This window comes from Pinus tabuliformis, chromosome 3_1 (genome assembly GCF_031772625.1).
Source record: "Pinus tabuliformis cultivar Carrire ecotype Pingquan chromosome 3_1, CPIR1, whole genome shotgun sequence".
NCBI lineage: Eukaryota > Viridiplantae > Streptophyta > Pinopsida > Pinales > Pinaceae > Pinus > Pinus tabuliformis.
In genome coordinates this window covers 54,830,839-54,843,761 of record NC_142301.1, presented here as the reverse complement: position 1 = coordinate 54,843,761, position 12,923 = coordinate 54,830,839, and positions in this window count along the sequence as shown.

The window sequence follows — 12,923 nt, the reverse complement described above, 5'->3', positions numbered from 1 at the left end:
CTGCTCAAGAACTGATGAGAATTGCTTCCCAAACTCGATTTTCACCTGCAAAATAGTCACTCACTCTTTGTGGACGTGAGCAAAGGCTAAAATGCGGGCCAAATACGTGAGCAAACTCATTGGCATACTCAATCCTTTGATTGTGCAAGATCTGGTGCACAACTATAGTCACAACTGATAGCAATCTGATTCTCTACCACCTGTCCCTGTTGAACTGAACATGCACTGACATGCAACTGAGTTAACTGATGTATTCTTTAGTTGTATTATGAGTTAATAATTAGTTTAACAACTCATCATTAGCCTATCTGCAGTTAGACTAACTACAACCAGTTTAACTAAGTTAAACTGAACACAACTCCATCAACTGTACCTCCAGTCCACTAAACTCAACTCACTTGAGTTCTAACTGAAGTCATGCATGCAACAACTCAACTGACTCATAAGAAAAACGAATTTCCTTCTGACATTTGCATGTGCCACTTCCGTAGCTCAAACTGAAGTGCTCCAAGAGAATAAGATTAAGTTTATAGTCCAAATATTATTGTGAGATAATAATATTTGACTTTTCTATTTTTGACAGCCAGTCTAAAAATAGACTTGATCACTCACACTGTGATCACTCACACTTTCATCAAAAATAGAAGTCCATCTATTTTCCCAACTTGATCAATCATCCATAAACATAGACATGATCCATATGTCTAAAAATAGACATAGTCTAAAAATAGACTTGCGCCAAAAATAGCCTGCGGGCCCACTTAGTGAAGGCGACTCTTTTCACTAAGCTCCATCATCTTGTTGCAATCTCAACACTCCCTCTCGACAAGATATGGATTATCAGCAACCCCTATCCTGCCTCGGTGGTACTCGAATTTGCTCCTGGTGAGAGCCTTCGTCAGAATATCAGCATCCTGATCCTCCGTTGGAATGTACGAAAGTAACATGATCCTCCGCTGCACACAATCTCTGATATGATGGTACCTGATGTCAATATGTTTAGATCTATCATGAAATACAGGATTAGCCGAGAGTTTAATGCAACTCTGGTTATCACAGTAAATCACAGTAGGATCCAAATGAGAACCGAACAAACCAACCAGGATCTTCCTCATCCATATAGCCTCGCATGCAACCAAACTTGCTGCCATATACTCGGCCTCCGCTGAACTGAGTGCCACAGATCTCTGCTTCCTGTTGTACCAAGAAACTGCTGTCGATCCGATTCTGAAGACCCCTCCTGATGTGCTCTTTCTGTCTGTTGGGCTCCCTGCCCAATCTGCATCCGTGAAGCCACATAGCTTCACCTCATCCTCCTGTCTGTACCACAAACCATATCCCGATGTGCCTCTCAAGTAGCGCAATACATGCTTGCCCGCCTTCCAGAAGAGCTTGGTAGGCTTAACCATAGCTTGTGAAAGCTGGTTAACTGCATAGCATATATCGGGTCGTGTATTGACCAAATACATCAGCGACCCCACCAATTGTCGATAAACAGTGGCATCCACTTCTTCTCCCGAAGTGGCATCCTCCTTCCTCCAACCTCCAGGAAGAGGAGTATCAACAGGCTTGCAGCCATGCATGTTGAACTTCTCCAGTATCTCCCGAGCATACTTGCCCTGAGAAACAAACAGTCCACCACTGCGCTGCCATATTTCCAATCCTAGGAAATAGTGAAGGAGGCCCAAGTCCTTCATCTCAAACTCTGTAGCAAGATCCTTCTTGCATGACAGTATCAACAGCTCATCACCCGTTAGAATCAAATCATCAACATACAGTACAATGATAAGCAACTTACCCTCCACCACAATCAGGTATAGGTTCGGATCCGCCTCGCTCTTGGAGAATCCAAGTCCTGTGAAATAGCTGTCTATCCGTGTGTACCAAGCACGTGGTGCTTGCTTCAACCCATACAGCGCTCTCTTGAGCCTGCACACATGCGACTCGCTGCTGAAGACTTCAAAGCCTTCGGGTTGCTCAATGTACACCTCCTCCTCAATGACTCCGTTGAGGAACGCAGTCTTCACATCCATCTGATGAATGTGCCATCCCATCTGCGCTGAGAGAGCAAGAATCGTCCGTATGGAAGAATACCTTGCGACAGGTGCAAAGGTCTCCTCATAATCGATCCCCTCAATCTGTGAAAAGCCTCGGGCAACAAATCTTGCCTTGTACTTCTCCACACTCCCGTCAGCTGCCTGCTTAACTTTGTAGATCCATCTCGAACCTACCACTGATTTCCCTTCCGGTCTAGGAACAATCTCCCATGCACTGTTTCTGACAATAGAATCATACTCTTCCACCATGGCGTCTACCCATGTGGGATCCTCCACAGCTTCCTCGAAAGAGGATGGCTCAGTCACAACACACTTGCTCATAAGAGCCATGTATCCAGTGTACCGATCAGGTGACTGTCTCTGCCTGCGTTGGGCTGTAGGTGGTCCTACAACTTTCTCTGCATCTTGAGCCAATCGCTCAGCTTCTGTCAAGCGCTTTCGCCCTCTGATGGTTGGCGCTGCATGAGTGGTCTCTTCCACTCCATGAACCTCGTCCTGTGGCTGATCCACGTCCTGAAGCTCATCCTTAGGAACTAATAGCTCCTCATCTGCATGCAAGTGTAGCTCCCTCTCAAGCGAACACTTCATGGCTTTCTCCTCCTGAAATTTTATATCCCGTCGCACAACAGTTTTACCACTATCTGGCAAATACACACGATAGTTGTGTGGCATATCAGTGTACCCCACAAATATCCCAACCTCTGCAGTCGGTTCCAACTTCTTTCTGGCATCCTTCGTCACATGCATGTAAACGTTAGCACCAAAAATCCTCAAATGAGAAAGATCAGGCTTCTTACCAGAATAAGCCTCCTCGGGTGTACTCATGCCAAGTATCCTATGAGGACAACGGTTCTGCACATAAACTGCTGTATTGCATGCTTCCGCCCACAAGTGAAGGGGTAGGCCCTGATCATGCAACATTGCCCGTGCAGCACCCACAATCGTTCTGTTCTTCCGCTCAGCTACCCCGTTCTGCTGTGGGTTATGGGGAGCTATGAGCTCTCTACGAATCCCTTCTGCCTTGCAGAAATCCTTGAACTCGTCCGAGATGTATTCACCACCATTATCGCTCCTAAGAACCTTCACCTTCTTCCCCGACTCCTTCTCGACCAGTGCTTTGAATTCACAGAACTTTGAATATGTCTCGCTCTTCTTCTGCATGAAGAAGATCCAGCACTTACGAGAGAAATCATCAACAAAAATCACATAATACCTGTGTTTTGCTGTTGAAGCAACTGAGAAAGGTCCACACACGTCTGTGTGAATTCTCTCAAGGATCGTCGTGGCGCGACTATCCTTCTCGTGAAAGGTGGCTTTCACAAACTTCCCCAAAGTACACCCCTTGCATTGATCTGACTGCGCAAGTGTGCCTTTAGGAAGCCCTGTAGTGATCTGCTGCAGTATCTTCAAGGCTCCATGGTGAAGGTGACCCAATCTCCTGTGCCACAACTCGCCATCATCCCGGCTCACCAATCCTTCTGCCTTGCCTGCCATTGCTGCGCATCCATCTACATGCAACTGATAAAGGTTCCTCACTCGAACCCCTATCTTCCGGGTCTCACCAGTTGTCTTGCTGCGCAGGAAGGCATTTCCCTCACTGAAAACAACATCATACCCCTTGTCTTCTAACATCGCCACTGAGATAAGATTCTTCTTCAATCCTGGAACATGCGTGACTTCCTTCAATACAAAGGGTTTACCAGACTCCCTCTCAAAGGAAATGGTACCGATACCGGTCGCACTGTATCTACCATCATCGCCCATCTCGATGTGCACTCCAAGATCTTTGTCCTCCAGATCAGAGAACAAATCTCTATCTCCCGTCATGTCAAAAGACGCACCACTGTCCAGGAACCACACTAATCCCATCACACTTGAAACCAAGCATGCGATCAATGAAAAATCAAGCTCAAACTGAGAAGCTAAAGCCTCTCCCCCTGCAGATCCAGCAGCTTGCTTGTTCTTCTTCTTCTGCGGACAATTTGTGGCATAGTGTCCATGCTGGTGACAGTGAAAACACTTCACTTTGGACATATCCTGCTTCTTGCCTTTCGCACCAGACTGAGAAGCTTTCTTGCTCTTCCCTTTCTTTGCTTTGGCAGCCAAAGCACAATTCTCTTCATCAGATACCTTAGATGAAGATCCATTCTCACCTTTATTGTTTCTGAGTTTATCCTTGAGCGCCAGGTCGCTCTTGCTTTGGAATAACATTTGCAATCTGTTGAAAGACATTTTCAACAACACTGCTGCAAATTCGAATTCCACCAGCAACCAACTCAACTGCTTCCGATCAACCCTCGCTTGATATCCTGTAAAAATCTCTTCTACAAATCAAGCTGCTCTGATACCATGTAGAAACTTTTTCTACAATTATCTAGCTCTGATACCATGTAGAAATTTTGAATAATTTAACACATATTCAATGGAGATTATCCTGATCATGTACTAATGCGGAAAACATACACAATACATAAGCTCCTCTACGTTGATCAACAATATAGCAGCATCAATAACAATAAAACATCAAGAGCATTCACACATTAACACAGTATGTATCACGGGGAAAGCATCTCGCTAAAAACCCCACACTATCTGTATATTAATGATTGAGTCATGTAACATTACACAGCATAATACTTCTCACAAGTATCTCCACCTCTGTTACACACAATACAGCTCAGATCTGATCTCCAAATCTCTTCCACTGCTTGCTTGCCTCCACTGCTCAATACCTGCTCAAGAACTGATGAGAATTGCTTCCCAAACTCGATTTTCACCTGCAAAATAGTCACTCACTCTTTGTGGACGTGAGCAAAGGCTAAAATGCGGGCCAAATACGTGAGCAAACTCATTGGCATACTCAATCCTTTGATTGTGCAAGATCTGGTGCACAACTATAGTCACAACTGATAGCAATCTGATTCTCTACCACCTGTCCCTGTTGAACTGAACATGCACTGACATGCAACTGAGTTAACTGATGTATTCTTTAGTTGTATTATGAGTTAATAATTAGTTTAACAACTCATCATTAGTCTATCTGCAGTTAGACTAACTACAACCAGTTTAACTAAGTTAAACTGAACACAACTCCATCAACTGTACCTCCAGTCCACTAAACTCAACTCACTTGAGTTCTAACTGAAGTCATGCATGCAACAACTCAACTGACTCATAAGAAAAACGAATTTCCTTCTGACAGCTGCATGTGCCACTTCCGTAGCTCAAACTGAAGTGCTCCAAGAGAATAAGATTAAGTTTATAGTCCAAATATTATTGTGAGATAATAATATTTGACTTTTCTATTTTTGACAGCCAGTCTAAAAATAGACTTGATCACTCACACTGTGATCACTCACACTTTCATCAAAAATAGAAGTCCATCTATTTTCCCAACTTGATCAATCATCCATAAACATAGACATGATCCATATGTCTAAAAATAGACATAGTCTAAAAATAGACTTGCGCCAAAAATAGCCTGCGGGCCCACTTAGTGAAGGCGACTCTTTTCACTAAGCTCCATCATCTTGTTGCAATCTCAACACGTACCTTCACCATGGTACTTTCCAACATCGCCCATCTCGATCCACATCTGGAGATCCTTCTCCTCCAAGGTACTGAAAAGATTCTTGTCCCCGGTCATGTGGAACGAAGCTCCACTGTCCAGGTACCAAACACATCCCACCGTGGATAAAACCATGCATGCGATAAGAGATAAATCCAACTCAAACTGTGAGGCCAGTGCCTCACCATCTGATCCCTTCGAGGATCCCTTCGAGGATTTCTTCTGTGGACAATTTGTAGCATAATGGCCCACTTCATGGCAATGAAAGCATCGCACTTTCGATTTGTCAAACTTCTTCCCACCCTGGGAAGAACTGGATTTGGAATGGGATGCCTTCCCTTTCCCTTTCCTCGCCTTACTCGCTAAGGCTATATTTTCCTCACCATCTTGCTTTGATGAGGATCCATCTCTGGTGCTTCTTCTTATCTCCTCCTGCATCAGATCCGACCAAAGTCATTCCCAATCTAGCAGTTTTTTCTCTTCCATTTACCGAGTCTTGCTAGCTATGCTAGCTCTTAGGAAGACTGAGGAGAGCTAGACTCACCATGTCATCATCGGCTGTCGTGATCCCTACACTTCCAAGCTCATCCCTGCAGGTGGTGAGCTTGTTCAGATATGTAGAGATCGTGTCGCCCTTTTCACACTTGATTTTCCGAAGCTTGTCTTTCAGCGCCAGCTTCCTCTGATCGTTGTTGTTCTGATATAGATATTTCAATGTTTTCCACATTGAAAACAGTGTCTCCTTCCCATGGAGACTCGAGACTATGTGGTCTTAAACTCCCTCCAGAAGGATTCTCCTTACTTTAGCCACACATTTCTTCCATTCCTCCAATTCTGTAGCATTAGCCGTTGTCGGCTTGGGGACTTCTTGATCAATGAAGTCCTTTAGACTGTTATCCTCTAATACTGCTTCCATGCAATCCTTCCAGGCTATATAATTCGAGCTGCCATCAAGGGCATACTCGAGTCTTAAACCATTGAACGCCATTGGTGAAATTGAGATGTGATAAGAACTCGATTTCTATATTCAGGAACTTCAAACTTCTCCCTTCTCCCTTCTTGTATACTGTTCTTCGCTTTGATCACCTTTGCTCTGATACCATGTAGAATTTCCCACTGTAGATCAACAGATTATGCAATATACTAAAGCAAAATACAAGATCTACTTCTACAACAAACTTGCGGAAGCTTAATCGAATATGAGAAAGATCAAATAGAACACATATAACTGAGAATGAGAAAGCAATCACACATGAACACAGAAGAATACTCTAGGGAAAGCCTCAACCTAAAACCCCGATCTCTGTAATATCATACAAGTGGAAATATGTTCAGATTACACAAAGCTTCAACTCACAAGCCATCCAGCTCTCAGTACAATCGAACAATACAGCTCACAGACTGAATAGACACAACATATGCCTTCCTCCAGCCCTCCAAGCCTCCTATTTCCTTGCGCAGTTTCTCTTGGGGTCCAATGCTGCCACTTGTGTGAATTGGCCTCATCACACAACCATCAAACTCAAAAGTAATTGCACAATCTCCAAGGAATGAATTCCTTCTGCATGCAAGAGATATCCTCCATGGAATATTCCTGCAACTGATAGTACACTGTCCCATCACCTGATCTCAACTAGGTCTCTGACTGAACTGACATGCATGAGTTATTTATGAGAGAATATTCAGTTATCTGAAGTGCAACAGTTACATGCATGCATGCATTAACTAATTGAACTCACAATCAATTCCACAAATTGTTGGAACTAATCTAACTAGACTTAACTCAGATAACTGAGCTAACTAATTACAACTCAAAGTACAACTTATCCTGATCTCCTTTAATCAAGGGATAACTTCCTCAATCAATGGAGAAACTGTTGCATGCCTTCACATAGACTTCATGTTTGTTTTCCTACAACTAATTAACTCAAGATGAATTAATTAATTATTTTACAAACAACTGCTAAGATCAAATTCGAATTTTAATTCTCAATTTTAGTTCAGGGACTAACTAAAATTGGAATGTATCTCGAAATGCTATTTATAGCAGTGCTATTTTTAGCAATTCTATTTTTAGCATTTCTTGTTCCTATTTTCAACAAAAGCTAGCCTAGGGGTGTCATGTAGGTCCTAGGGTACATGTTTTGTGCAAGTAACATCCTTGCTCCAATGATTAGCATCCAAGGTGTTGGAGAGAGGGGGTGTCATCATCAATGTAGTTGAATCATCCCATGGCCCAACATTCCTCAAAAAGTGGGTAATGACTTGCCTTAAAAGTCCTTTGGTTAATACACAAGATGGGTCAGACGTCCTCTTTGAAGCGTTGAAGAAGCATGTTGAGGTTCCTCAAGGGATGGTCAATGAACATAGAATATGTACCTAACACAACTCATGGAATCAAGTGAGATCATCATCAAAGGTACCTCAAACCATAAATGTATCAAAGTGGGGCATATTTAATGGAAGAAAGCATTAAAGTACATCACAGAAGTCTCGTCTTCAAATGTCTTTCTAGCTTAAGACTTGTATATAAGTTGCCCTGCTTACATCTTCTCAATAATTAGATTAAGTTATTTCATTTCTTGCAAAGTTATAATTTACAATTCCTTTCATTCAAATTAGTAATTTATTTTCCTACAAATTAGATTAGCATTTTACTTCTTACAACCAAGTCATTAGATTTTTCTTTTAGTCTATGTGATGTGTTTTATTTTTAGCAAAGTGTGATGATGATCCTCGCAGGTGGTTGAGCGCAGGAGGTCGACACAAGCCACCTACAAATAGTTAGGATTTTCTTTTCCGCAAGTGTGTTTCCTCTTTGTAGTATGCTTCCATTATGAGCATTGACAATGACACCAAAAATGACAAGGCTTTTCAATTACCTTCATGATTTCTCAAAAAAGATAGTTAGAAAGACTATGCACTTAATTACCAATATGGGGCTTTTATGGAACTTGTGAGTTATTATGCATTATATATGAAAATCACACTTTCTACTTCCACTAGTTTGTTTTGTAGATTATACTATCAAATGGTGAGTGATGAGCCCCAAATTTTGGTAACAATTTGGGCTCATTGGGCCTACTTACCTTGCTCAACCCTTCATTTTTTATCACTTATGCATCATTTCTTAGTATATTCGTGTTATTTGTAGGGAGAAGGGCAGTCATTATGCCTACGTAGCTAATACATGATGATTTCAGGTTTTTTGGCATTAAATGGAGCAAAGATCATGCAAATGGAGACAAGGAGACAGCCAAGGTGGCATTGCGGGTTTACAGGGAGGTTGTCCACAGCTTTGAATGACCTCCCTCGTGATCTCCACCCCAACTCCGAGCTCCAACAGCTATCACCACTGAGCTAGAAGGCAGCCAACAGATTCTACAGGAACATCAGTTCACTTTCAGTTGGACAGCCAAGCTCCACTAATTGAGGAGGCCAGCTTGGCCCTCATCATGTATAAATATTAAGGCTGTTGCCTTCGATGAGACTCTTGAACTTTTGTTGTAGATTTTGGATTACGAGCTGTAGCTCTGTTTTTGCTCTTTGTAAGCCAGTTTTGGCATGTTGTTAGACTCATGATTATGATATTTTAATAAAGGCAGTCAGATTTGGATTCGATTCTGAGTTCTTAGGGGAGCTATAGCTCTCAGGTTAGGGCCCAACCTGAGAGCAATAGACCTCCTTTCCTTTGTATTGTTACTTGTTTTTTTTTCATTGCATTTCTTTCCTTTACTTGCACTTGAAAAATACAGTTTGCTGAGTTGACTGTTTCGGTTTGGTTATGTAGGTTAGTTTCATGAATGCAGTTGCTTCATTAGTTCTGAATTAGCGTAGGGAGATTGAAGTTAAGTTGAGTTCAAAAAGGTTGAATGCATGCTCACTTTCACCTCTGTTTGGGGACCGGAAGTGTAGACCGTGCCAACTGCCAAAAAAACATTGTTTTAACATATGCATGCAAGTATTGTTGTAATGTTTTCGATTGAAGAGTTGTCCATGCGATTTTATCTTGAGTAATGACTCTTTGGTTCAGTATCATGCACGAATTCCTTTCAACTTACATTGCTGTTCTTCGATTCCTAATAAAGCAGTTAGAATAGGTTGGTGAACTTTCGTTTACATGCAAGATAAAGGTGATTTGTTTCATTTACACTGCGCAACACCACTTCATCGTGTTCTTATCTTTCTGAACCGTGCCTAAGCCACCTACTCATCCTCTGTTCAGCTCATTTGCCTTCCAACCCTTCTTCTGTCCACGTTGCTCAATCTTTTTGGCCTTCCATTGCCTCTACCCTTCTATCGACCAACCAGCTCTATCCACTCTCTCTCCACCTCATCTCTCTGTCCATAGGCCATCTCAAGCTCCTCTTTCATCTTACCCATCCATCCATACAGTTCCTTCACTCCTCCATTACCCAAAACTCCGACTGTAGGACATCTTGTAGAAGTTAGCAGACTTCCTGTAGAAATCCCGAGTTTCCTGTAGGATCCCCTGCAGACATCCTGTAGAAGCCTGCAAACACGGTTACCAAGCACCTGAACGTTGTGGACTTCTGTGGAATGACGTGATGGATCCCCTGGAACCTCTCAGAGACCTCCTGACCTTTCCCAAGCCTTCCTCCCTTTGAACTACCCCTGCACAGTCAAGACCTAGTAAGAAGCACAATCACAATAACTCCACCCACTTGAGCAAAAATACAAAAATGTGTTCTCTTCAATGAAAGTAGTTTAAATTCATGCATCTCATCTCACTAGAAGTAATGGCATCATTTCTAGAAGTTTGCACTCCCACCATTGCATCATAGAGATTGAACTAGTCAGATTAGGGTTTACTAGGGTTTCCATGTTTGGTTGGCTTTCAGTTCATTCTTGCAAAGTAGGTTAATTTCCTTTGAGATAGCCTTCGTCCATCATTTAGAAAGCTTCTTCTGAGAACATATAGAAGTTGGCTTGAGCCCTAGCGGACTTGTGCCAGTTGACCAAGTGACAGCTGCGACAAGAGCTAGTACTTGTGCATACAGCACCGTCGCTTCCAAGTTTGTTACGAACTACCGGGTTGATAAAATTAGAGATAGGAAGCTCCAGGAGTTGTAGCATTATTGCTACAATACTGGAGCCCACCAGTGAGCACTATGGTTGGGTACATAGGTGTCTCGATAAATGAGAATGTGTCTATAGGATGACTAATGGTTCAGTTCTTACATCAAGGTTGATGTTTGTCCATGGAGTGCAACAGGTTCGCTGTCAACCTATACCAGTGCTTGGCCCAAAGGTATGGTCGGTTCCCTACTAGTATATTATTGCTAGTCATAGACTTGCAAATGAATAGAGGAGTATAATCATCTGATAAATTTAATCCAAGCTCCCTCTATACAATTTCATGTTTCATCTTCTCTAATTGTTCTTGTTGAGTGATTGTTTATGAAGAATATAGGATCAACATTGGTGCATCCCATATCTACACCATTCGCTTATAGAATTGGAAATCACAATGGTTGGGTACCTAGGTGTCTCGACATATGGGAATGTGTCCATAGGATGACCAATAGTTTAGCCCTTGCATCAAAGTTGATATTTGGCCCTCGATCACAATTGGTTCCTTGTCAGCTTATACTAGTGTTTGGCCCAAAGGCACAATTGGTTCCCAACTAGTATATTGGTTTAAATCACAGTATTATAGATAAATGGTAGAGAAAACATCATTCCAAAACAAACTTTGTACTTACATGAAAATTCCAAACTTTTTATGCAACATCTTTTTTAACAAATTCCCTAAAAATAGAGTTCAACAACATATTTGGCACTTGTAAATAGACTAGTATTTATTTTCTTGCAATCTAAATTAGCATTCTAATCCCTACAAATTAATCATTAGATTTCCTTTCAGTCCATGTGGTGTGTTTTATTTTCAACAAAGTGTGATGACAATCTCCGCAGGTGGTTAATGTTGAAATTCCATTGCAAGATTGAATTTCTAGTCATGACAATTACTTGTGAAGATGTTTAGTGTTTTTCCAGGTCTTTATTCATCAAGCAATTACCATTAAAATACAAGAAAATAGAGATTATAGTGCATAAGAGACAAGAGACACTAGAGATTAGGCCAGAGGCCGGGGCAAAACCCACAAGGGGAAAACTCATGAATCCTTTCCTTATAGATTCTTCATCAACAAGAGAAATCCAAGTCAACTAACTAGTGGTCCAAGTGCCAAGATAGCCCTCCAATAATAGCCCAAAACTTAATCATAACTCTGTCAATAAATCCGGTCACAGGATGTCATATTTTTGTTCTTAGTTGCCACATTCGCTGAGATAAAATGTATTCGATAGCTCTCATTCCACAATAGGAATAGAGTCATGTTAAACTAGGATACCCATAAGTAAGTTCGAATGCCACATAAGATATGTTGCCATAGTAGTTCAAATCCACATAAAATATGTTGCCATAGTAGTTAAAATGTCACAGAGGATATGTTGCCATAGTAGTTTGGATGTTGCAGAGGATATGTTGCCACAATAGTTCGAATGCCACAGAGGATATGTTGCCATATTAGTTCATATGCTATAGAGGATATGTTACCACAATATTTCAGATGCCATAGAGGATATGTTGTCTTCCTACAACTCATATCACATATATGATATGTGTCTTGTATCTTGTATTTAGATAGATAGAAGGTGCCACAAATAACTCGTTTTATGTGCTTCAGATTCCATGCCACATATCTGAAATTGCCTTTTTCAGAAGATATCTGAACTGGCTTGCTAAAAGGTGGAGGAATGATGCCAATATATAGTTGTTTCATTTTTACATATAATATGTATTGATACAATGGCATTTATGAAGACCAAACCTAGTTATGATTCCAACAATTAAGAGCAAGAAGTTGACACAAGCCTCCCACAAATAGTTAGGATTTTCTTTTCCAACGTGCACATTTCCTTTCAGCATGAGAGGATTTTATTCCTTGGAATTAGTTTGTCACTTATGAATTTGTAGAACCTTACCAAGCTTCTGAGATGTTTATATCCCTATGAAAAAGTAATCAATGATAATACAACTACAAAATAAATCAATAGAAGTAGAAATTACGATCTAGATATACAGTGGACAATAACTCGCAAGTTGCATACGAGACCTAGATTTATAATTAAATGCACAGTCTTTCTAACTATCTTTCTGAGAAATTAGAAGGTAATTAAAGAACTCGTCAAAGCTCACACAACTCAACTGGGTGCTTAATTTGCAAAAGTGGCGAGAATGGTGCAATGAGCGACTTTTTGTTTAAGCTTTTAGG